Consider the following 22,754-nt stretch of genomic DNA (forward strand, 5'->3'; position numbering starts at 1 on the left):
AAGAAGAGATAGTGGATATTCATATAAATATAATATAATGCTACGTATCAGAGAAGCAAAATCCGTCTCTCCGGCATCGTGATACCTGACAAAGCGAAATATGAAATTCCGTCTCTGTCTCTAGTATGGTGTGTCGTGTAAAGAATTGTCATCACATATCTTTCATAGTGTGTGTTCAGAACTCCACTGAGTGTACTGAAGTGTACTGAAGCGCTGAACCTGTTCCTCTCAATTTGTTTAATGCTGCACCGCGTGGCCTTTTCAAACGCCCGTCATGCTTCATTACTGAGACCTTATCTTGGGTTGTGTGTGTGTGTGTTTGTGTGTGCAGAAGAAAAACTCTGTGTGTGAGGATAGATCCAGAAATAATGCCATAATCCGAGGGGATTTTATCTCATATATTTGTCCTTGCCGTGTGTGTGTGTGTGCCATAATGCCAGAAACAGATGCCTTTTTTCACATTTATATCTTTGTACACATTCATCCATCAGTGTTTTGCCATCCCGATCTCTGCTTGTGCCTTGTACATCACACATCACCATCGACCGTGTGTTTTGGGAACATTTGTCATCGCGGTCACGTAATAGGACTTCAAAACCCCGATCCGCTCCTTTAATCTCTTTCCACTCCAGACCCAGGCGAGCGCAGCAGGATGACGACGACATTTTACTGAAAAACAATAACGAGGTCATGAAGCCAGCGTGATCAGAAATGCTGATAATCAGTCACACCATCTAGCGTGATCTTTAACATCTTCCCATTCAGGACCGAGTTGCACGAGCAAGGCACTATTTTCAGCTCGAGATATAAAAGATAACGTCCATCCCGTTCAGCAGGGAGAACGAGGATGGGCCGCAGCAGAAAGGTCAGGATCGTAATTCTCGAGTTTATCAGACGGGAGTCCCACGAAGGTTTAATGATGAAACGAGTGAAAAGAGTATGTCGTGAAAGTCATACCTCAAATGTTACTATAAATGGACAAAATGTCTGACATGCCTCTTTTAAAGTAATAAAAAACTAAATACTGCACTTCAGCAGATGCTGTTCTTGGGAAATAATCTTTTTTTTGGGGATGGAAACACATCGCTTCATCACATCCATTCCATCGTTGTTTTTTTTCCCAGAACAGCATGATTCAGCTTCGGTTATATTCCTTACACAGATGAAGCTGATTAAAAATAAGCTAATCGTCATGAAGCATTAAACGTGCCTTAAGTAAGATTATCGGGTTTTTTTTTCTTTCCCGAAACTAGGCCTTTCTTTAAGTAGTTGATTTTATAATTTCTTTTTGAATAAATGAACTCCGAAGCTCCGCCTCCAGGATCTACAGTGACCCGTAGAGTAGAGTGCCTACCAAATGACTGACAGGAGGCATATCCAATCATAAACAAGCATCATGAACCTGATTCTTTTGCTGATCAACCCCATTTTGTTTATTTTTGATCATTCTTTATATACACTGAAATTTTAATTTTATTCGTCACATAGAAAATCATACACAGTACGACGTAGTGAAATGCTTATTACGACTGTCCTACATTTGAAGAAGAGTATAAAGTAAAGTGTGTGGACAAGAAAAGTATAGGGATATAGGTAATAAAAATATAAATGGAAAAATAGGAAGAATAAAAAAATCTTAGTAGAAATTAAAGACATGGTAAATTATGAAAAACACCAATAGTTACGTAAAGTCGATTGTGTATCGGATATACATATACAAATATATGTGTATATAAAAATAAATATATAAAAATGTGTACATAATATAAACATAGTATAAACATAATGTAATATAATGTAATATTTATAAATATATTATAATTATATTATATAATTGTAATATATTTATAAATATTATATTACATAATTATATTATAATTAAATTATATTTTATAATATATATATATATATATATATATATATATATATATATATATATATATATATATATAAAGAACATCTATAATATATAGTATATACATGTATGTAGATAGAAAAAGTCAAATATAAATGTAATGACAATAAATAATACGGTATGTAACGTGTCGGTGCAGTATGCACACAAAGATGTCCAGTGAGTGTGGTTATTGTGTGTGCAGAGTAGTGCAGGGTATACAAGTAGTGCAATTTGTGTGTGCAACAATCAGTTGAGGTAGAATGTAATGTTCATGTGTGGGGTAAGTCTAGAAAGTCCAGGTACTAGGTCTTCTGGTTGAGGGCCCGAATGGCCTGCGGGAAGAAGCTCCTCCTCATTCGCTCTGTGTTTGCCTTCAAGGAACGGAAACGTTTCCCTGACCGCAACAGAGAGAAGAGTCCATTGTTGGGATGGCTGAGGTCCTTCATTATCTTCCTGGCCTTGGTCCAGCACCGCTTGCTGATCAGGCATAACATTGTGAGCAATGCCAGGTGAAGTAAATAAGACTGATGATCTCCTCATCATGGCACCTGTTAGTGGGTGGGATATATTAGGCAGCAAGTCAACATTTTGTCCTCAAAGTTGATGTTAGAAGCAGGAAAAATGGACAAGCGTAAGGATTTGAGCGAGTTTGACAAGGACCAAATTGTGATGGCTAGACCACTGGATCAGAGCATCTCCAAAACTGCAGCTCTTGTGGGGTGTTCCCAGTCTGCAGTGGTCAGTATCTATCAAAAGTATCCTTTAAGTCCTGTAAGTATCCTTTAAGGATAACATGGAGGCCCCACCTTGCACCTTACAGGACTTAAAGGATCTGCTGCTAACATCTTGGTGCCAGATACCACACCATACCTTCAGTGATCTAGTGGATTCCATGCCTCAAGGGGTCAGGGCTGTTTTGGCATAACATAATACTAGGTCATAATGTTATGCCTGATCGGTATATCTTCCAGGTTATAGAGTAAAGAATTTAAAAAGTAAAGTGGAAGAAAAATCAGCTATTGCACCTTTAAATCATAAGCTTCTTGTTTATGTATTTTATCTACAAGCTGCGGTTTATAAATGTACTTATTGTAAATTAATGGCTACTAAATGATCATGTAAAGTGATAGATTATAAACCAGCTCTACTCTCACGACTTTTAGCTGCCAGCACGGACGCTGTAAATGTAAATTAAACGCTAACTCGGACGTCCAGATGTTCTGATACTGCCCTTGAAATCCCACTGGGCTTTTAAATGCGTCGATTGTAAATCCATCATGGTTTACAGCACTGTTTACATTCCCTGCGTGGGGGAATTTGTGACCCTGTAAAATCTTTCTCTCTCCATCACACGCTCATGATGTTTACGTTTGCCCCAAATAGAGCTGTTCATTAACAAGCGTGTAAACATTCATATTTTATATATCTTTTTTTTTCAGTAAATATGCTCCTGTTTTTCTCGTGTCCATGTTCAACGTTAAATGTCTTTGTCCTGTCCCACTCCACAGTGGAGGTTAATATGAAGCTCATATAAAAAGTAGACTCTTTTCCAGTGCTTTAAGAATTTGTAGATTTTCATAAGTATTTCCCCCCCCCAGAGCCTACTAGGGGCAATAAAGTTCCAGAAAAACAAAATTGCTTCTTTTTTATTTTCGCAAATGTTTCTATCTTCAAAGTAAATGTTGATATCAAACTCATTTCTGCTCTCTGAGATGCTCCACGTGCTTCTTTTCTAAAAAAGCAGCTCAAATTTGATTTTCAGCCAGTTAAATTCTGTGTAAGGTTCTCCAACAGACGGAAAAACACACGTCTGAAACACACTGAAAGCCAACAGACCCCTTTTCTATCAGACAGAAAATCATTTGTTTGTTTACACTGAATATATTTCTATTCTGCCCAGCTGACTGGAGCTCCAGTGTCCTGGTAAAAATCATTAAGTTCAGAATGTTAACACCAGATCAGCTGCTTCTAGTCAGTTTGTAAAGATGATTTTCCATTTTTCACTTCAAGAAGCCTGAAGAGCGAGCTCTTTTGTTCACGTGTTTATGTTTATTTGATGTATTAAACCAGCAGCTACAAAATTCTGATTTTGTTCATGATCCGTGTCACGCAGGGGTGCCAGATGTGCAAAACAAAGCTCAAACACATGAATCGTAAACGAGAGACTGAACAAATGTGATGTAATGTGCCTAAAATGTAAATGTAGCTATAACTGGATAAAAGTTTAACTTGTAGCTCTTTCATGAGTACAGAATATGTAATGGTTGAAAATGTCTGTAGTGTACTAGGAAGAAAACACTTCATCACGGGATCCTGTTTAATTCCTCCCTTCTAGCACTTTTAAAGGCGCAGTATGTTTATTCAGACCCCACAGGCTTGTCTGGTTTCTTTATGGGGGAAAAAAAATAAGAGATTTTCCATAACTACAGATTTTCTTTGCTGAATATTAAAGGTCAGCGGTTTCTGCAGATGGAAGAGATATGAACCTTAATGAGGCAGAGCTTATTTATTTATTATAATTTACTACAAAGGTGAAATGTGTTGAGAAGAATCGAACCGGGAACTTTCTCATCCTCCTCCTCCACAGGATCTTAAACTCGGAATTATTTACAGCGTTAGAGGAAAGATGAACCGTGCTGAGAACATTCCAGAAGTTTGGGAGTAAAAGTCATATTCAAGCCTAAATATTAGTTATATTTTATAGCTTTTGTAGCGGTAAACTGGCAGAAATCAGCTTATGGGATATTTTTAATCAGTGTAAAGAAATGAATGATGTGAGTCTGATATGAACTGTATTGGCAAAAGTTTTGGGACGTCTGCCTTTACATGCACATGAATATAGAGTTGGCCCGCCCTTTGCAGCTATAACTGCTTCAACTCTTCTGGGAAGGCTTTCCACAAGGCTCGCAGTCGCCTCTCTAATTTATCCCAAAAATGTACAATCAGGTTGAGGTCAGGACTCAGTCAAGTTCCTCCACACCAAACTCACTCATCCATGTCTTTATGGACCTTGCTTTGTGCACTGGTGTGCAGTCATGTTGGAACAGGAAGGGGTCATCTCCAAACTGTTCCCACAAAGTTGGGAGCATGAAATTGTCCAAAATGTCTTGGTATGAAGCTGAAGCATTAAGAGTTCCTTTCACTGGAACTAAGGGGCCGAGCCCAACCCCTGAAAAACAACACCTGAATTCAGTGATTTGGAGGGGTGTCCCAAAACTTTTGACAATATGGTGTAAAATGAGTCAGGACGCTTTCAGTGTATTTTAGACGTGTGTTTTTCCCTTTGTTGGACAACCTTACACAGAATTTTATGGGTTGAAGATAAAAATTTGAGCTGTTATTTTAGATGAACAAGCTCTTGGAGCATCTCAGAGAGTAGAAATGGGTTTGATATCAATATTTACTTTGAAGATAGAAACACTTGTGTGGAAATAAAACTAACTTTTAACTTTTTTATGAATATATTGGCCCTAAGTAGGCTAGATAAAAACAGAAAAAATTACACAAATTCTTAAAACCCTGGAAAAGTGTCTACTTTTTAATATGAGCTCCATATTAACCTCCACTCTGGAGTGTGACATGACAAAGACATTTAATGCTGAACATGGACACATGGCCTCTGGGGAAAAACGACACACACAGTCTTTGAAATAACGCTGCAAACGACATGACCACAGCACGAGGTGTCCATCTTTTTTCTCCTCCGTCTCTCTCGCAGGTCTTTCAGCCTGTCCTTGTCCGGAAACGTGGAAAGAGCATCTTCGAGGATCCCTTCATCACCCGAAACGCAGCGATCCCCCGCAGAAAAACCTCTTCACAAAAGGTACAGCGTTTACACACCAGCCGCTTGATAGATCCTACTACCTTCGAACGTTCGATAATCCTCAGTCCTACCTGATGAATTATTAAGTAATGAGCCGCAGCTTAGTAAAACTCTTATTGCTGTTTGATAAATAATGAATTCCGACGGGAATGTGGTGACGCTCTCAGACCGGAGGCCCTGAATGATGGGTTTCGAGTGTGTTTCAGCACCTAACGTATGTATGGTGTGTGTGTGTGTGTGTGTGTGTGAGGTGACGTGTTTGCATGTCAGGCTGCACGTACCAATGGCTAATCAGTTTCTATTTTAAAAAAGTCACACTTACCTAATCACAAACCGACACACTAAGCTTACAGAGCATCATTTTTAAAATAATAATAATACTAATTATTATTATTTTATTATTATTATTATTATTATTATTATTATTATTATTATAACAGTAATAATAATTAGAAAAATAATAATAATAAGTCTTGAGTCTCAAGTGCTTCCTTTTTCCCTTTGACTCAAATCAGACACTATTACTGATACACCACATTTATTATTATTATTATTATTATTTTTTTTTTTACAAATAATAATCCTTTCAGTCAATCAATTAAAAAGCTAAAATCTTTTACAAACTAAAAACAGTGAAACAACGCACATTGTAAATCTCATAAAGTATAAACAGAATAAAAACTCAGGACCATGAAAGGCTTTTAAAGGAGGCTGTATATATGAACACGGTTTATTTTCCCCGATCCATCTGCTGCAGGATCCGATCTGTTTAGCGCTGCTGTTTTCCCGACACGGATACTGAGAATCGGATCAGTAAACTCTAACAGCAGGCCTTCTCTGTTGAAGTGCTTGAGTTTTTGAAAGGGAAGTGAAGTAAGGATTAAGGATCATATCTAATTCTGCTTAAAGAGTTATAAAAAGCCCAGAAAAAAGAAACTCACTAAATAACAAAAAGTAAAGTGTTTATTGCTGCTCCTCATCCTCATCTTCCTCCTCCTCTTCCCCTCATCCTCCTCTCCCTCCTCTTGTTCCTCTCCCTTTCTCCTCCTCCTCCTTTTCTCTTTCTTCCTTCTCTTCCTTTTCCTCCTCCTCTTCTTCCTCCTCCTCCTCCTCCTCCTTCTTCTACATCTTCCTATTCCCCTCCTTGGCCACATTATCCTCCTCTTCTTTTTCCTCCTTCTCTTCCTTTTCCTTCTCCTCTTCATCCTTATCTTTCTCCTCTTCATCCTCCTCCTCCTCTTCCTTCTCTTCCTGCTCCTTTTCTTCCTCCTCCTCCTCTTCCTCCTTGGCCACATTGTCCTCCTCTTCTTTTACCTCCTTCTCTTCCTTTTCTTTCTTTTCCTCCTCCTCTTTTTCCCCTTCACCCTCTTCTCTCTCTTCTGTTCCGCCTCATCTTCCTCCTCTTTGGCCACCTTGTTCTCCTCTTCCTCCTCCTTTTTTTCTCTTTCTCATTCTCCTCCTCTTCCTTCCTCCTCCTCTTTTTTGGTGCACTATTCACAGTAAAACTCTGGAAGCAGTTGCATTCTAAAATCCAGGGGCTCAGCAGTTTGTGAAATCCTGGCACTCGTGATCTTGCACCATGAGGTCACCGTTTCTCCCTTTTTCTCTGATATTTGATGTGAAAGTTACCTGAAGCTTTTGACCTGATTCTGCAGGATTTTCTTGCTTTGCCCTGCTGCCCCCTGATTGGCTGACTGGATAAGTGCCAACCTCGTTTATAACGAACGGATTGATTAATTGATTTAAGGACAAAATCGAACCTTTGGGATACGTTGTTTAAGATTGGAGCAGTACAGTGAGAATTTGTAATGACATTTAAGAGAACTCTAAACAGCAAGGGGGCGGGGGACCCTTGTGTAGAATGATGATGCTGTTAGCATGGAGACAGCGACGCTCTGTCTTTGTTGCAGTGTGCTTTACACTGACGCGGCGCTTTGGAGATCAGGCTGGCCTTTTGCTGAGTGTGCATTGAAACAAAACATTTCCACTCTATTCTCCTCTCATGGAAAAGTCCAATTAACAACTCATCATATATTCAATCTGTGAAACTGCAATTAATCACAATTAGGTGGGATTAATTCGTTTTGCACTTGTTTAGCTTCTAAGGCTACTTTCTCAATTTATTCATTTATTTTTTCCCCTCTTGACCACTAGGGCTTGTTTAAATCTAATCCTATGAGAAGCTGCATGGCTTTTTTTAAAGAAAAGTGCAGAATGACATCATGATTTTTAAACTTGTGACCAATGGGATTGGATTCTAGCTTGTATTGAATGATTGGATTCATAATAAATCAAAGTGGAACAGTTTTTTTTAGGTAACTAATGGTGATACAGTGGAGATGCGAGATGTTTGTTCAACATTTATGAAAGGAGTCTCTGGCGTCAGCACTTTGTGACGGCCGATTAGATTTCCATCGTCTTCAGGATGTCAGTTTGCTGCTTCTCTGTAACATTACATGCGTGTTCTCTTTCTTTGGTCTTATTCAATTACAAACAGAGAAACACAAGATATCAGGAAGTGACGAGCCTCAGAGACATCGGGTGTAACTACAGATACATAAAAATTACAACCAGCAAATGGCTGTGGTTTAAAACAAATATATTTTTTCTTTTCTTCTTCCAAATCCTCCTCCTCCTCCTCCTTGGCCACATTGTTCTCCTCGTCTTTCTCCTCATTCTCTTCCTCTTCCTTTTCTTCCTCCTCTTCTTCCTCTTCATCCTTGTCTTCTTCCTCTTCTTCCTCCCCTTCTTTCTCCTCCTCCTTTCCCTCCTCCTGGGCCACCTTGTCCTCCTTTCCTCCTTGTCTTCCTCTTCGTTCTTTTCCTTTTCCACCTCCTTTTCTACATCTTTGTTCTTGTCTTTCTCTTCCTCTTTCTCCTCCTCCTCTTTCTTCTCTTCCTCCTCTTCTTTCTCTTCATTCTTGTCTTTTTCCTCTTCATCCTCCTTTCCCTCCTCTTTGGCCGTGTGGTCCTTCTCATCCTCCTTGTCTTCCTCTTTGTTCTCTTCCTTTTCCACCTCCTCTTGTTCTTGCTCTTTGTAATTGTTTTCCTCCTCCTCTTCTTCCTCATCCTCCTCCTTTTCCTCCTTTTCCTCCTCCTCTTCTTCCTTCTCATTCTCCTTTCCCTCCTCCTTGGCCACCTTGTCCTCCTCTTCCTCTTTGTCCTTGTCTATCTCCTCCTCTTTTTCCTCTTTTGTTCTTGTCTTCCTCCTCATCCACTTCTTCCTCTTTGTCCTCGTCTTCCTCCTCCTCCTCCTCCTTCTATTCCATCTCTTCATTCTCCTCTTCTTCCTCCTCATCCTTTTCTTATTCCTCCTACTTCCTCTTCACATTGGGTGTAACTATATCATTTTTTAGTCCTTATTTTTTCAAGTCTTGAGAAAACTGAGATGAAGCTATTATAATATTATTCTAATTATTATATTATAATACAGTATAATAAAATTATAAATATAATAAAATAAATAAAATTATAAATAATAATTAAAGCTAGCTTTAAAGATGCTAGTTAACAGTTTGTAAACCTTTTACGCTTTTATAGGATTATAATGACAATTATAGTATAATTACAAGTGTTACGATGTAGAGCAGCTCACTGCTTTAATTGTTTCTCAGTTAAAACTTCAGGGAAACAGCTTCAGCATGAAGATAAACAGGTCTCGTTAGATGAATTTGTGTTTAGGACATCGCTCGAACCTCGTCATGTTGTGAATTTCGTTTCATTCGTATGAAGGATGCGTTGTTATTGAGAGGAGAGGCGCCCGATGATCGCTCAAACACTTTGATCCTGTTTTCGTTCATCGCTTCATCATCGAAACACAAACAGCAGTTTGCTGATGATCAAATCCGTACAGGGATGATGAATAACGTCCATCTGCCTCTTTGGATCCTAATGCACTTTATTTATTTATTTACTTATTTACTTATTTCTAATCTGGTGCTGCGGCTCTGTTCGTGCTCTTTGATGTGTAATCAGTGGATTAGTCAGGAACAACTGAAAGACTGACGGAGAGACTGAGAGATAGAGAGATGTGCTCCATCAATTCAAACCCAGCCTCGTGATAAAAAACACGCCAGTTTGTGTCCATGCTTCAGTTTCTCTTTTGCCCGAGTTTATCTGATTTAACCAAACAGACGCTGGAAGAAATCTGAACCACTACCAAAAATCTCCTTATTATTAGTGTATATTCTTCAACTAGACCTCAAATGGAGCCTTGGACCCTTTCTTTACCAATTCCACACTCCAGAAAAATGTTTTTTTTTCTGTAATTACAGAGGAATTCTGTGTACGTTGTATTTTGAAAAATAAGGCTTAACACACCAAATCTGCTGACATTACACTCTATGGGATTATCTGTCTATCACTAGCACAGGCGCACACACACACATTATATATATTCATACATCGATCAGGCTTAACATTCTGAGTGAGAGGTGAAGGGAATAACACTGATGATCTCCTCATCATGGCACCTGTTAGTGGGTGGGATATATTAGGCAGCAAGTCAACATTTTGTCCTCAGAGTTGATGTGTTAGACCACTGGATCAGAGCATCTCCAAAACTGCAGCTCTTGTGGGGTGTTCCCGGTCTGCAGTGGTCAGTATCTATCAAAAGTGGTCCAAGGAAGGAACAGTGGTGAACTGGTGACAGGGTCATGGGCGGTCAAGGCTCACTGATGCATGTGAGGAGTGAAGGCTGGCCCGTGTGATCCGATCCAACAGACGAGCTACTGTTGCTCAAATTGCTGAATAAGTTAATGCTGGTTCTGATAGAAAGGTGTTAGAATACACGGTGCATCACAGTTTGTTGCATAGGGGGTAGGTTGCCCCCTGTGCACCGCTGAAAGCACCAACAATGGGCACGTGAGCATCGGAACTGGACCACGGAGCAATGGAAAAAGGTGTCCTGGTTGGATGAATCACGTTTTCTTTTGTGTTCTTTTGTGTACGTCACTTACCTGCAGAACACACGGTACCAGGATGCACTATGGGAAGAAGACAAGCCGGCAGAGGCAGTGTCATGCTTTAGGCAATGTTCTGCTGGGAAACCTTGGGTCCTGCCATCCATGTGGATGTTACTTTGACACTTACCACCTACCTAAGCATTGTTCCAGACCATGTACATCCTTTCATGGACACAGTATTCCCTGATGGCTGTAGCCTCTTTCAGCAGGATTCCACAACAACAAGTGAAATCACAACAAACAAGTCCGATCCATGGAGGCTCGCAACTTACAGGACTATATATAGAGAGACAAAGACCAGGAGAAAGGGGGACAGAGATAGAAACAGGGTGATGAGAGAGAGAGAGAGAGAGATGGAAAGAAAGGACGAGAGAAATGGAAGAACAGAGATAGAGTTACAGAAAGAGAGAGACAGTCAGAGAGATGGACAGAGAGTGGCTGAGAGAAATGAGCACTACAATGTGAGCGAGAGAGAGACAGAGAGAGAGAGAATATAAGGACTACAATGTGAGTGAGAGAGAGAGACAGTGAAAAAGCGAGAGAGAGAGAATACGAGTGCTACAGTGTGAGCGAGAGAGAGAGAGACAGAAAAAGAGAGAGAATATGAGAGAGAGAGAGAGAATGAATGAGGGCTACAATGGGAGAGAGAGAATATGAGCACTATAATGAGAGAGTGAGAGAGAGAATGAATATGAGAGTTACAATGTAAGAGAGAGGGAGAATATGAGATCTACAATGTGAAAGGGTGATGGAGAGAGAGAAAGGGAGAGAATATGAGAGCTACAATGTGTGTGTGAGAGAGAAAGAGACAATGAGAGCTACAATGTGAAATGGTGATGAGAGAGAGAGAATATGAAAGCTACAGTGAAGGAGAGAGAAAGAGAGAGACTATGAACACTACAGTGTGTGTGAGAGAGAGAATGAGCTCTACAATGTGAGAAAGAGAGAGAGAGAGAATATGAGAGAGAGAGATAGAGAGAGAATATGAGCACTAGAATGTGAGAAAGAGAGAGAGAGAATATGGGAGCTACAGTGTGATAGTGAGAGAAGAGAGAGAGCCACAGTGTGTGTGTGAGAGAGAGAGAAAGTTTTGGTGATGACTGTGGAAGGGAAGTTTGTTAGGAGTGAATGGAAGTTCGGTATGTGGAAGTGAAAAGTCATTCATTGAAACAAAAACATATTTAATATACAAAACACATATAGAATAGATTTGCATACATTATTCATCAGCATTAATTATTAGCTGTGAAAGGCTTTAGAAGATCTCGTCAGTTCAGTAATCCAGTTTTAAACAAAACGCAGGCTGATGATTAATAACGAGCTCAGAGCCAGCAGCTATCAGTAACTGAAGGAAATAATGCACTGAATCATCCTTTCATTTCCCAAGGTCACTGTGAATATCATTCAGCCTGATAACTGTGTGTCAGAATGTCAGCCTGGACACACACACACACACACTCGGTCTCGCTATCGCTATGTAAACACAGCACTTTAAAGTCAAGAGCTTTTGATTTTTTCCGCTACCTCACTGTGTGGTGTTGCATAACTCAGACTCTTCTGTCTGAAATCTGTTCTGCACTTTTTTCTTCAGCAGAACATCTACATCGAAATCTACAAATCTGCATCGCTCTCTGTACGTTAGCACATTGTTAGCTACCAGGTTTTGGTTTAGCCAGTCTGGTTTCCAGGCAACCAAATGATGGTTGTGGTTACATCTGTTGTTTGGTCCAGTGCTGTGATTAATTCTTTTCCACCCCGGTTCCATGTTTTTGGTTGACTAGCTGAGTTGAGGATAACGCTTGGTTAGTGTTCCTCTGTGGTAATCCCTCATCACATTGAGCTCTGTCTGCTCCTGAGCCTGAGTGTGTAGCGAGAGTCTACAGTATTTCTTCTCTTCTGTGTGCTTTTCACTAAGAATTCATTATTTTCTCCCTTGTGTTGAATCACAAGAATCCCAGAAAACAAGAATTTTAGGAAACAAGAATTTCAGAAAACAAGAACCCCAGAAAACAAGAACCCCAGAAAACAAGAACTTCAAAAAGCAGGAATCCAATAAAACAAGAGCTTCAGGAAACAAGAACCCTTAGAAAACAAGAACTTCAGGAAAAAAAACTTCAGAAAAAAAGAACCCCCAAAAACAAGAACTTTAGAAAACAAGAACCCCCAGAAAGCAAAAACCCCAGAAAACAAGAAGTTCAGGAAACAAGAATGCTCAAAACACAAGCTTTCCCAGGAAAAAAACAAAACAAGAAACCTCTGAAAGCATAAACACCAGAAAAACAAGGACGGCAGAAAGCAGTAACCTCCAGAAGAATAAAAACCTACAGAAAGCAAGAAGTCCAGAACGCTAGAACCACAGAAAAACAAAAACACCTAAAATCTAAATCCCCAGATAAACTACAACTCTACAAAATTAAAGCCCCAGAAAAACAAAAGCCCCCAGACAACTAGAGCCCCAGATAAACAACCACAAAATCAGCCCAAAAATAAACTAGAACCCCCAGAAATCTAGAGCCCCACATAAACAAAAACCCCAGAAGTCCAGAGCCCCACATAAACAGGAACCCCAGAAGTCTAGAGCCCCACATAAACAAAAACCCCAGAAGTCCAGAGCCCCACATAAACAGGAACCCCAGAAGTCTAGAGCCCCACATAAACAAAAACCCCAGAAGTCCAGAGCCCCACATAAACAGGAACCCCAGAAGTCTAGAGCCCCACATAAACAAAAACCCCAGAAGTCCAGAGCCCCACATAAACAGGAACCCCAGAAGTCTAGAGCCCCACATAAACAAGAACCCCAGAAAACTAGAGCCCCAGATAAACAAACAAAAAAAACAACAGAAATCTAGAGCCCTAGATATACAAGAACTCCAGAAATCTAGACCCCCAGATAAACAAGAACCCCAGAAATCTAGAGCCCTAGATAAACAAGAACCCCAGAAATCTAGAGCCCTAGATAAACAAGAACCCCAGAAATCTAGACCTCCAGATAAACAAGAACCCCAGAATTCTAGAGCCCCAAATAAACAAGAACCCCAGAAATCTAGAGCCCTAGATAAACAAGAACCCCAGAAATCTAGACCTCCAGATAAACAAGAACCCAAGAAGTCTAGAACCCCAGATAAACAAGAACTCCAGAAATCTAGAGCCCCACATAAACAAGAACCCCAGAAATCTAGAGCCCTCCGAAAACTAGAGCCCCAGAAAAACAGTAAGCCCTAGAAATCTAGATCCCCAGATAAACTAGAACCCCCAGATAAACTAGAACCCCCAGAAATCTAGATAAACAGGAACCACAGAAAAACAGGAACTCCCGGAAAGAGACTCAGAAAAACAAACTCTGGAAAAAAAGTTCTTTGTGGAAAAAAAAAGAACTCCAGAAATCTAGCCTCAGGAAACAGTCTCTCTTTGACTGGACAGCAGAGTGAGTGGTGTTGAAAGTTGCTGCATATAAAATGTCACTTTTAGGTCAGAAGCTTGGCGTTAAATGTGTTTTAATGTTCTCCCAGCTCCTGACGTTTACACGTTTCCATTAAGACTCATTCTGCGAGTCTGACATCTCTGTGATGAGTATGAGGGAAAGGAAACCATCTGAATCACCTTTAATAAACCTCAATTTCCTGCTACACCAATCACCATTAACATTCGCTCTCACCTCTCCGTCATCATACTGTCATCCACAAACATCAGGATCCCAGTGTTCCAAGTCCGTCATTATGTGATCGCATAATAAAGCACGATATCCGGAGGAGCATTTTGAGATTTTAAAAACACACATTTAGCCAAAAACCTTTTCCATTGTGGACCATGAGGAAAACAGCTCTCATAGAAAGTCATTACATCCGGTATGTGCTTTCACTGGTAAGAGTTTAAAAGAATTCTGGGCATGCAGAGAAATCATTTTTGTCCACTACCGTCACAGTAAACTCAACACAAGCTCTGAACCCACTCTGGCTCATGTTTCAGTTCGACTCTTAAAACCACTGGCTTCTGAAACTTCAGCTTGAATTCATCATTGCTAATTCATTATTAGCCATCTTATCCTCGGAGACGAGAAGCTCCGTCTCTGTGTTTGTCTTAATTACACACTCATGCTGAAACTTCTGTTTTGGTTTGGCTAGCGCTCGCATACGCTAATGAACATTTCTCCAAGTCTGAGGCTGTGAGTTGAGGCGTCTCAGATGAGTCATTCTCAGTGAAGGCTTTCATTATTCACGCAATGCGCAATCAAGACTGGTTTTTATTTTATAAGTTTTTTGCCTTTTAACTGTTTGACTCTTTAGTTGCTCCCCACAAACCCACACAGCCCTTTTACCACCTGCTAAGATGATGGAAGATGGATGGAGAGGAAGTCCTTCTTCTTCTCCAGTTTGTTTACTTCTGTATTTGAAGCATTTTTTTTCCAAATTGCTCACTGCGAAAAATCTAGACCCTGTTAATAACAATATGTGGATAAGAACCCTCAAAAGACAGAACTCCAGTATACAAGAACCCCAGGAAGACAGAACACCAGTGAACAAGAACCCTAGAAAGACAAAACACCAGTAAACAAGAACCCCAGAAAGATAGAACCACAGTAAACAAGAACCCCAGAAGGGCAGAACATTAGTAAACAAGAACCCCTGAAAGACAAAACACCAGTGAATAAATACCCCAGAAAGACAAAATGCCAGTAAACAAGAACCCCAGAAAGAGACAGTGCCAGTAAAAAAAAACCCAGTAAACAAGAACCCTAGATAGAAAGAACACCAGTAAACAAGAACCGCTGAAAGAGACAGTGCCAGTAAACAAAAACACCAGTAAACAAGAACCCTAGATAGACAAAACACCAGTAAACAAGAACCATAGAAAGACAGAACACTAGTAAACAAGAACCCTAGAAAGACCAAAAAAACATTAAACAAAAGCCCTAGAAAGACAAAACGCCAGTAAACAAGAACCCCAGTAAACAAGAACCCTAGATAGACAGAACACCAGTAAACAAGAACCCTAGTTAGACAACACGCCATTAAACAAGAACCCCAGGAAAACAAAAGACCAGTAAACAAGATCCCCAGGAAGACAAAACACCATTAAACAAGAACCCTAGAAAGACAGAACCCTATTAAACAAGAACCCTAGAAAGACAGAACATTAGTAAACGAGAACCCCTAAAAGACAAAATGCCAGTAAACAAGAACCCTAGAAAGATAGGACAAAAGTAAACAAGAAATGCATAAAGACAGAACTTCAGTAAACAAGAACCCCTGCAAGACAGAACACCAGTGAACAAATACCCCAGAAACACAGAATGCCAGTAAACAAGAACCCTAGATAGAAAGAACACCAGTAAACAATAACAATAGAAAGACTGAACTCCAGTAAACAGGAACCCTAGAAAGATAGGACAAAAGTAAACAAGAACCGCATTAAGACAGAACTCCAGTAAACAAGAACCCCTGAAAGAAAGAACACCAATGAACAAATACCCCAGAAAGACAGAATGCCAGTAAACAAGAACCCTAGATAGAAAGAACACCAGTAAACAAGAACCCCTGAAAGACAAAATGCCAGTAAACAAGAACCCCTGAAAGACAAAACACCAGTAAACAAGAACCATAGAGAGACTGAACTCCAGTAAACAGGAACTCTAGAAAGACAGAACACCAGTAAACAAGAACCCTAGAAAAACAAAATGCCAGAAAAAACAGAACCATAGTAAACAAGAATAGCAGAACCCCAGTAAATAAGAATCCCAGAAAAGAAACAGAATTTCAGAAAAATACAAACAATAAAGAGCTCCAGAAAAACAAAACGCCAGTAACCAGAACTTCAATAAAAAAAGTACACCAGCAAGAACGGAAAAACCGAAAAAAAAAAACAGCTAAGGGTGAACCGAATTACTCCAGTTCGAGTCATCCGGCGTAAAAACCTGTTCTAAAATCAAAATCTGCAGATTGGATGCTCCGCTGCTGCGACCCCGAACAGCTGAAGGACGACGACGACAAACTTTTTAAGCATTTTGAGGTCCATGTGCAGTCACCTGTGTAGTTCTGGAGGTGTTTTTGTTTTGTTTTGTTGTACTCAACATGAGAACTTGACAAAACTGTGACATATGTACTTCCTGTTCTCCATCATATCTCATACACAGTGCATTAGCTTTAACAGAACTTTCCTTTTTTTTTATTATTTGTGACTTTGAGGCAGCAGTAATCCATAAAACTGGAATGTGTTTTGAACTCTGATAACACGCAGGTGATTTATGGGCGAATACAAACGCTCTGCCGGCAGTAAATATACCTTCTCTCATGGCCTTTACTCAGTTCTGTGCCTGAGTGTGAAATCTTATCTTAATAAACGCCTCTGTGGAACGTGAGCAGGACCGCTTTATCTGAAATTGGGTTGTTTTTTTCCCTTCAGCTGTGAAAGACCACCGAACGTTTTTTCTTCTTCCTTCAGCGCCATCTGAGACCGCAGAGCACAAACCCACCTATACAGTAAATTAAAGCCGTAATGAATTAATCTCGCTTCACCTGCAGCGCACTGTCTGGGCTGTTATTAAATTAATAGATCAATAATTTTATTCCTCAGCAGGCCTGGAGAGGGACTGCAAATTGAGGTGTCGTTGATTAACGGGCGGAAAATTATTCACGAGTGTGGATTTGTGGAGTACGAGTTACCTCACAGTCTGTCTCGGCAAAATAAAGCTGGATTTATTTTGAGAACATTTAGATCTGATCCTGTTTGTAGAACCCCAGAAATCTAGAGCCTGAGATAAGCAGGAACCCCAGAAAACTAGAGCCCCAGGTAAACTAGAACCCTAGAAATCTAGAACCCCAAATGAAGAAAACCCCCAGAAATCTAGAGCACCAGATAAACAAGAACCCCAGAAATCTATAGCCCCAGATAAACAAGAACCCGAGAAATCTAGAGCCCAAGATAAACAAGAACCCTAGAAAGCTAGAGCCCCAGGTAAACACCAACCCCAGAAATTTGGAGCCCCATGTAAACTAGAACCGTAGAAATATAGAGCCCCCAGATAAACAAGAACCCCAGAAATGTAAAGCCCCATGTAAATAGAACCATAGAAATCTAGAGCCCCAGATAAACAAGAACCCCAGAAATCTATAGCTCCAGGTAGACTGGAACCCCAGAAATCTAGAGCCCCAGATAAACAAGAACCCGAGAAATTTAGACCCCAGATAAACAAGAACCCGAGAAATGTAGAGCTTCATATAAACAAGAATCTCAGAAATATAGAACCCCAGATAAACAAGAACCCGAGAAATCTAGAGCCCCAGAAAACTGGAGTGTCAGAAGTTTAAAGCCCCAGAAAAACAAGATCCCCTTGAAAACTAGAGCCTCAGAAATGTTAAGCCCCAGATAAACAAGAACCCCCAGAAAGTTTATTCAGGAAATGGATCATTTCTAGAAGGATAGAATTTGTGCCGTCAACTTCGCTGCTGTAGGTCTGAGGACGGTTCTGTGAGCAGGGGGTGCCATTAGTTTTGCACTGATATTATTACTCCTACAAATAACATGAACCGGGTAGGAGATATCTGAAACGTGAGCCAGGCTCCCTTCACAACAACCTCTAGGAATATTTCAGATAAATAACTCACTTAAAAATGAATCGAACAGTATCTTACTCATTAGCTACATTTTACTGACAAATATAATTATTAAAATACAAAATAAATTTGACTTTTGCATTGACGTGTGCATCCTTTTAACGTCTCATGCATGAAGCATTTTCCTAATGTCACCATCCATTATAGACGGTGAAGCTTAGTACAGTTTCTCCTCTCTCAGCTCTGTTACCCTGAACAGTATTTGTAAAGTCACATGTTCAACAAGCAGTGACATCATCCGAATATCCTGAAGATCCAGTAAAGAAAAATTAAGCCGTGTTCCAAATAATGTTCTACACGTCACACTTACTGTACACTATTCACAAAGCACTCTAGTGTCCAGTAGATGAGTTTCGGACGGCCCGTATTATCTCAATCTCTCTTCTTTTTTCTCCAGCCAACGGTGAACGACATCCTTGAATACACGTAATGTGACGACGTTAATTTATTTGAAAACAGAAGCAAAACACTGCCATGTCATCAGCCATCTTGAAAAATTTTTCTTATTTAGATTCAGAGCCTGGTAGCCCCGCCCCTCTCTCCTGCTATGTACTCACAGCAATACTGCAAGCATGGACAGCGTGAAGCATCCAACAGTCCTCACTGTTAAATAAGCGCATCACATGGATTCTTGGAGTGAACACTACTTCACTACACGACTTGTTCTATTTATACTACAAAGTGCCGTAGAATAGTGCACAAGCCTGCGATCTGAGACGCAGCTTAAATTCTCATTCTTCTTTCTTTCTTTTCTTACTTTTAGTTCTGAGGTGTTATACATAAAAAAAAAAATTATTATGCAAAATTAAATTACTACTACTAATAATAATTATTAATAATTATTTTTATTATTGTTACACAATATAAAAATAAATAATAATATATAAATAAAATACTTTATTCATAATAGTCCTACTGTTCTGCCAATTTTTATATTTTCGATTATTTTTATTTTTATTATGTATATTTCCCTTTCCTACATGTACAAGTAAATTCCATTTTATTGTAATTCTAACCTTAGTACATTTTTTTCAGTATTTCACATTGACAGTCAAAAAAAAAATTTTTTTTTACTATGTTATACTGTGTGTTGTATATGTGACGATACTGAAATTCCAATTTTATTTATTATTATTGATGTGGGTTTTTTTTTTTATTAATTCCCAGCAGAGGATTAGCAGGTGCTTCAATTGCTCGTACCATAGCAGACATGTTAGTTATGTACATTTTGTATATGTTGGAGAATTCTGTGCTGAAAAACTCTGATTCATTCAAGAGCAGATTCATTACTCTAAAGGGTTCAACAGGACCACAATCGTCCCGTCTCGCACATTTTTCTCCTTATCTAGGGCTATTTATATATTGCCGCTTTCACCCACCGTGACTCTTCCTGATCTTGTTTAAGCCGCAAACGCCGTATTTACACGATCGCTTAAATCCGACCGAATCCCAAATATTTCCGAGCGTCCGTCCCTCCCAGGCCGAGCGTACTCTGTAATCCGCTTTATATTGCTTTCAGCTCTTGTGCTTATTTTAGGTTCGAGAACATTTCCAGCTTCAGGGGAGTGTTTTACAGAAGGTGTATTATTTCTAAAACTTTTCTTTTTTTGCATCCAGGAAGCTCCTAAACTCTGAAGTAAATTTCTCAGAAACCCTCAGTTTTTTTTATGAACCTCATACAAATATTCAAACATTAGGCTCCTTATTTTAACATGTATAATATTATTTAGGTTGTTTACTAGAGCTAGAGATGCAGGGCCAATTATCACACTGCCTTTTATTTATACGCTGCTTATTTATTTCTTTGGTTTGCGTTATTAAGATTTGGATTAAGCTCATATTCATGGGAGAGAGAGACTTCAAATAGGACTCTAAAAACTCAAAAATAAATTCAACGTCATTATGTATAAGGCTGCGGTCGTTAGCTCTCGAATTCCGATGATGGTCAGAGCTTGAGTACTTGTGCTGGTGGTGGTCTTGATTTTTTTTTTTTAAAGCTTTCTGATTGGCGCAGCAGTGAATCGATGCCTGGGTGAATAAGTTGGTTTCTATGACATCACTCACATCACTCCAGGTTGATTCTTCAGCTCTGCTCAATGAAGACGAGCTCGTTAGTGTAGATTTCTCGTGGCTCCTTTCTGTTCATCAATAGCTCTAATTCAACAACTGAAATATACAATTCTGTGGCCGTAGCAATGCCATGGCAACACAAGCGTATTATATTTAGCAGCTGTAGGACTAATTAGCGCTATTTATCATCTCATGATGGATTGTTCATTTGCCGAGGATGTTGCCAGTGTCATTACCGGCTTATATAACCTTCAGCTTGCTATGCTACAAACAAGACCAGATGAAGCTATTTACTCGACTTCGGTGTATATAACAGATACTGTAGTGTTCATTATTACTGAATTACACAATCTAATCTTTGTCATTTTTATGTTCTGAACATGAACCAAAACAGACACATTCCATTTTTGTGGTTAAAATTACAATTCAGTTACATGGACCAGGCATAAAATTATGACCATGGGCCTAATATTGTGTTGGTCCCCCTTTTGCTGCCAAAACAGCCCTGACTCTTCATGCACTGTGTATTCTGACCCCTTTCTATCAGAACCAGCATTAACTTCTTCAGCAATTTGAGCAACAGTAGCTTGTCTGTTGGATTGGAACACAAGGCCGTCCATGACCGTGTCGGTGGTTCACCACTGTTCCTTGGACCACTTTTGATAGATACTGACCACTGCAGACCGGGAACACCCCACAAGAGCTGCAGTTTTGGAGATGCTCTGATCCAGTGGTCTAGCCATCACAATTTGGCCCTTCACCAAACTCGCTCAAATCCTTACGCTTGTCCATTTGTCCTGCTTCTAACACATCAACTTTGAGGACAAAATGTTGACTTGCTGCCTAAAATATCCCACCCACTAACAGGTGCCATGATGAGGAGATCATCAGTCTTATTCACGTCATCCGTCAGTGCTCAGAATGTTGTACCTGATCGGTGTATATTTTACATTCGTTTTTTCCTCTGAAAGTGTTTCTGTTTTTCAGTATAGATCAGGAAGTTAACAGCTTTGACACTTGACTGATAATCTAGTCTATAGAATAGAGTCTCGCTATATGACGATCACTTCAGGGGTTTATTTCAGGCTGAACGCGCACACGGTCCCGTTTCCCATCTCTACTCTTGACCATTCCACTATTGTTCCATCATATTTTGGTAAGTAATCAGGCAAAGGGAACAAGACGTGAGCGTATGCGCCGGAAGGTGAGCGCACGTAGGCGTATTCTTGCTATTTTTCCCATCAGCTCCCCTCAACTCTTCTTGTTTTTTTTTTTTTTTTGCAGTTCAGCGGCCCTCGCCAACGTTATGAAATATAATGGCTCCCCGACGTCATGCCACTTTTCACGCGGTTTCTAGTTTCCAGACCGTCGTCGCGATAGCCGCTGCAGCGCTCGCTTCACAAGCGAGCAATCATTCTGTGAAGCAGTGCTGGTTCGAGATGAGTCAAGGAGTCCAAAATGGTACACACACAATGCGCCACTTCTTTATGATGTCCTCTGAAAAGATGACGCGAATTATCACCAGCGTGTAAAGAGGCGGAAAAAAGATAATGGCAGAATAGTAATTATTTCTGCAGAACAGTATTTATAAGTAGTGGCACTACGAGGGAAAAATATATAGATTATGCAACAAGGTCTTTGTAGATGTTTTACCGGATTTGGTGGGTATTATTAAATATTAGAGAATCATTCCAGGTGAAAAGGAAATAAATAAATAAATCAGTCTCATTTATTATCTCATTTATTAATTCTCCGTTTCCATTCGTTCAGCCTTATTTCCTCACACTGTTCAGCAATTTTATTATACTCAGGATTTGCAATTACTGTGAGTGTCACACTCCAAATGTCCAAGCGACTGACCCGATTGCGACATTTCTCTCCAATTTTTTGCATTTTAATCGTCTCTTCCACATGCAGAAGCAATTCATCTCATTGATTTGTGTTTATTAGAGTCCAATATGTAATTATAATTGAGGGGGGAAAAAATGGAGTGAATTTTTTATTAGAGCCCTGGACCCTTTCCAGGTTTTTCTGAAATTCAGTCCAATATTTTCCGTTGGTTATTTCATAACTGCAGTAACGAGCGTGTTCCATTAGTCTTATTCTCCTGCTGAAAGTTTAATGATAACACAATCAGGAATCTACGCCTTCATATTTATCCAAAGGCGTTGGGATCGATTTTAGCTTGTGTGATTCACGAGCTTTGGAGACGTGGCTGAGGCTGTAGGGAATAGCTCACAGAGCTCGACGTGATTAAATAGCTAATGGAGCTTGTTTTTTATTTTTCTTCTAATAACAGCATTCGAGTCGGAGCTTTCGCTGCCGTCATCTTCACCTTCGTTACTCCTTGCTAGGTAAGATAAAGGCTGCTCTGCAGAGCTGGCTCAACCA

General features: G+C 39.8%; 1 protein-coding gene across 2 annotated transcripts in view; it reads left to right on the forward strand.

Moving 5' to 3' along the window:
* gpat2 (glycerol-3-phosphate acyltransferase 2, mitochondrial) overlaps positions 1–22,754 on the forward strand; it is a 194,186-nt gene that overhangs the window by 39,099 nt on the left and 132,333 nt on the right. For both annotated transcript variants that reach the window (XM_058389527.1, XM_058389529.1), the window contains one exon: positions 5,616–5,720. The gene's annotated coding sequence lies outside the window, so the exon portion shown is untranslated. The remainder of the gene's footprint in view (positions 1–5,615; positions 5,721–22,754) is intronic.

Source organism: Hemibagrus wyckioides, linkage group LG05 (assembly GCF_019097595.1).
Source record: "Hemibagrus wyckioides isolate EC202008001 linkage group LG05, SWU_Hwy_1.0, whole genome shotgun sequence".
In the NCBI taxonomy this organism is placed as follows: Eukaryota; Metazoa; Chordata; class Actinopteri; order Siluriformes; family Bagridae; genus Hemibagrus; species Hemibagrus wyckioides.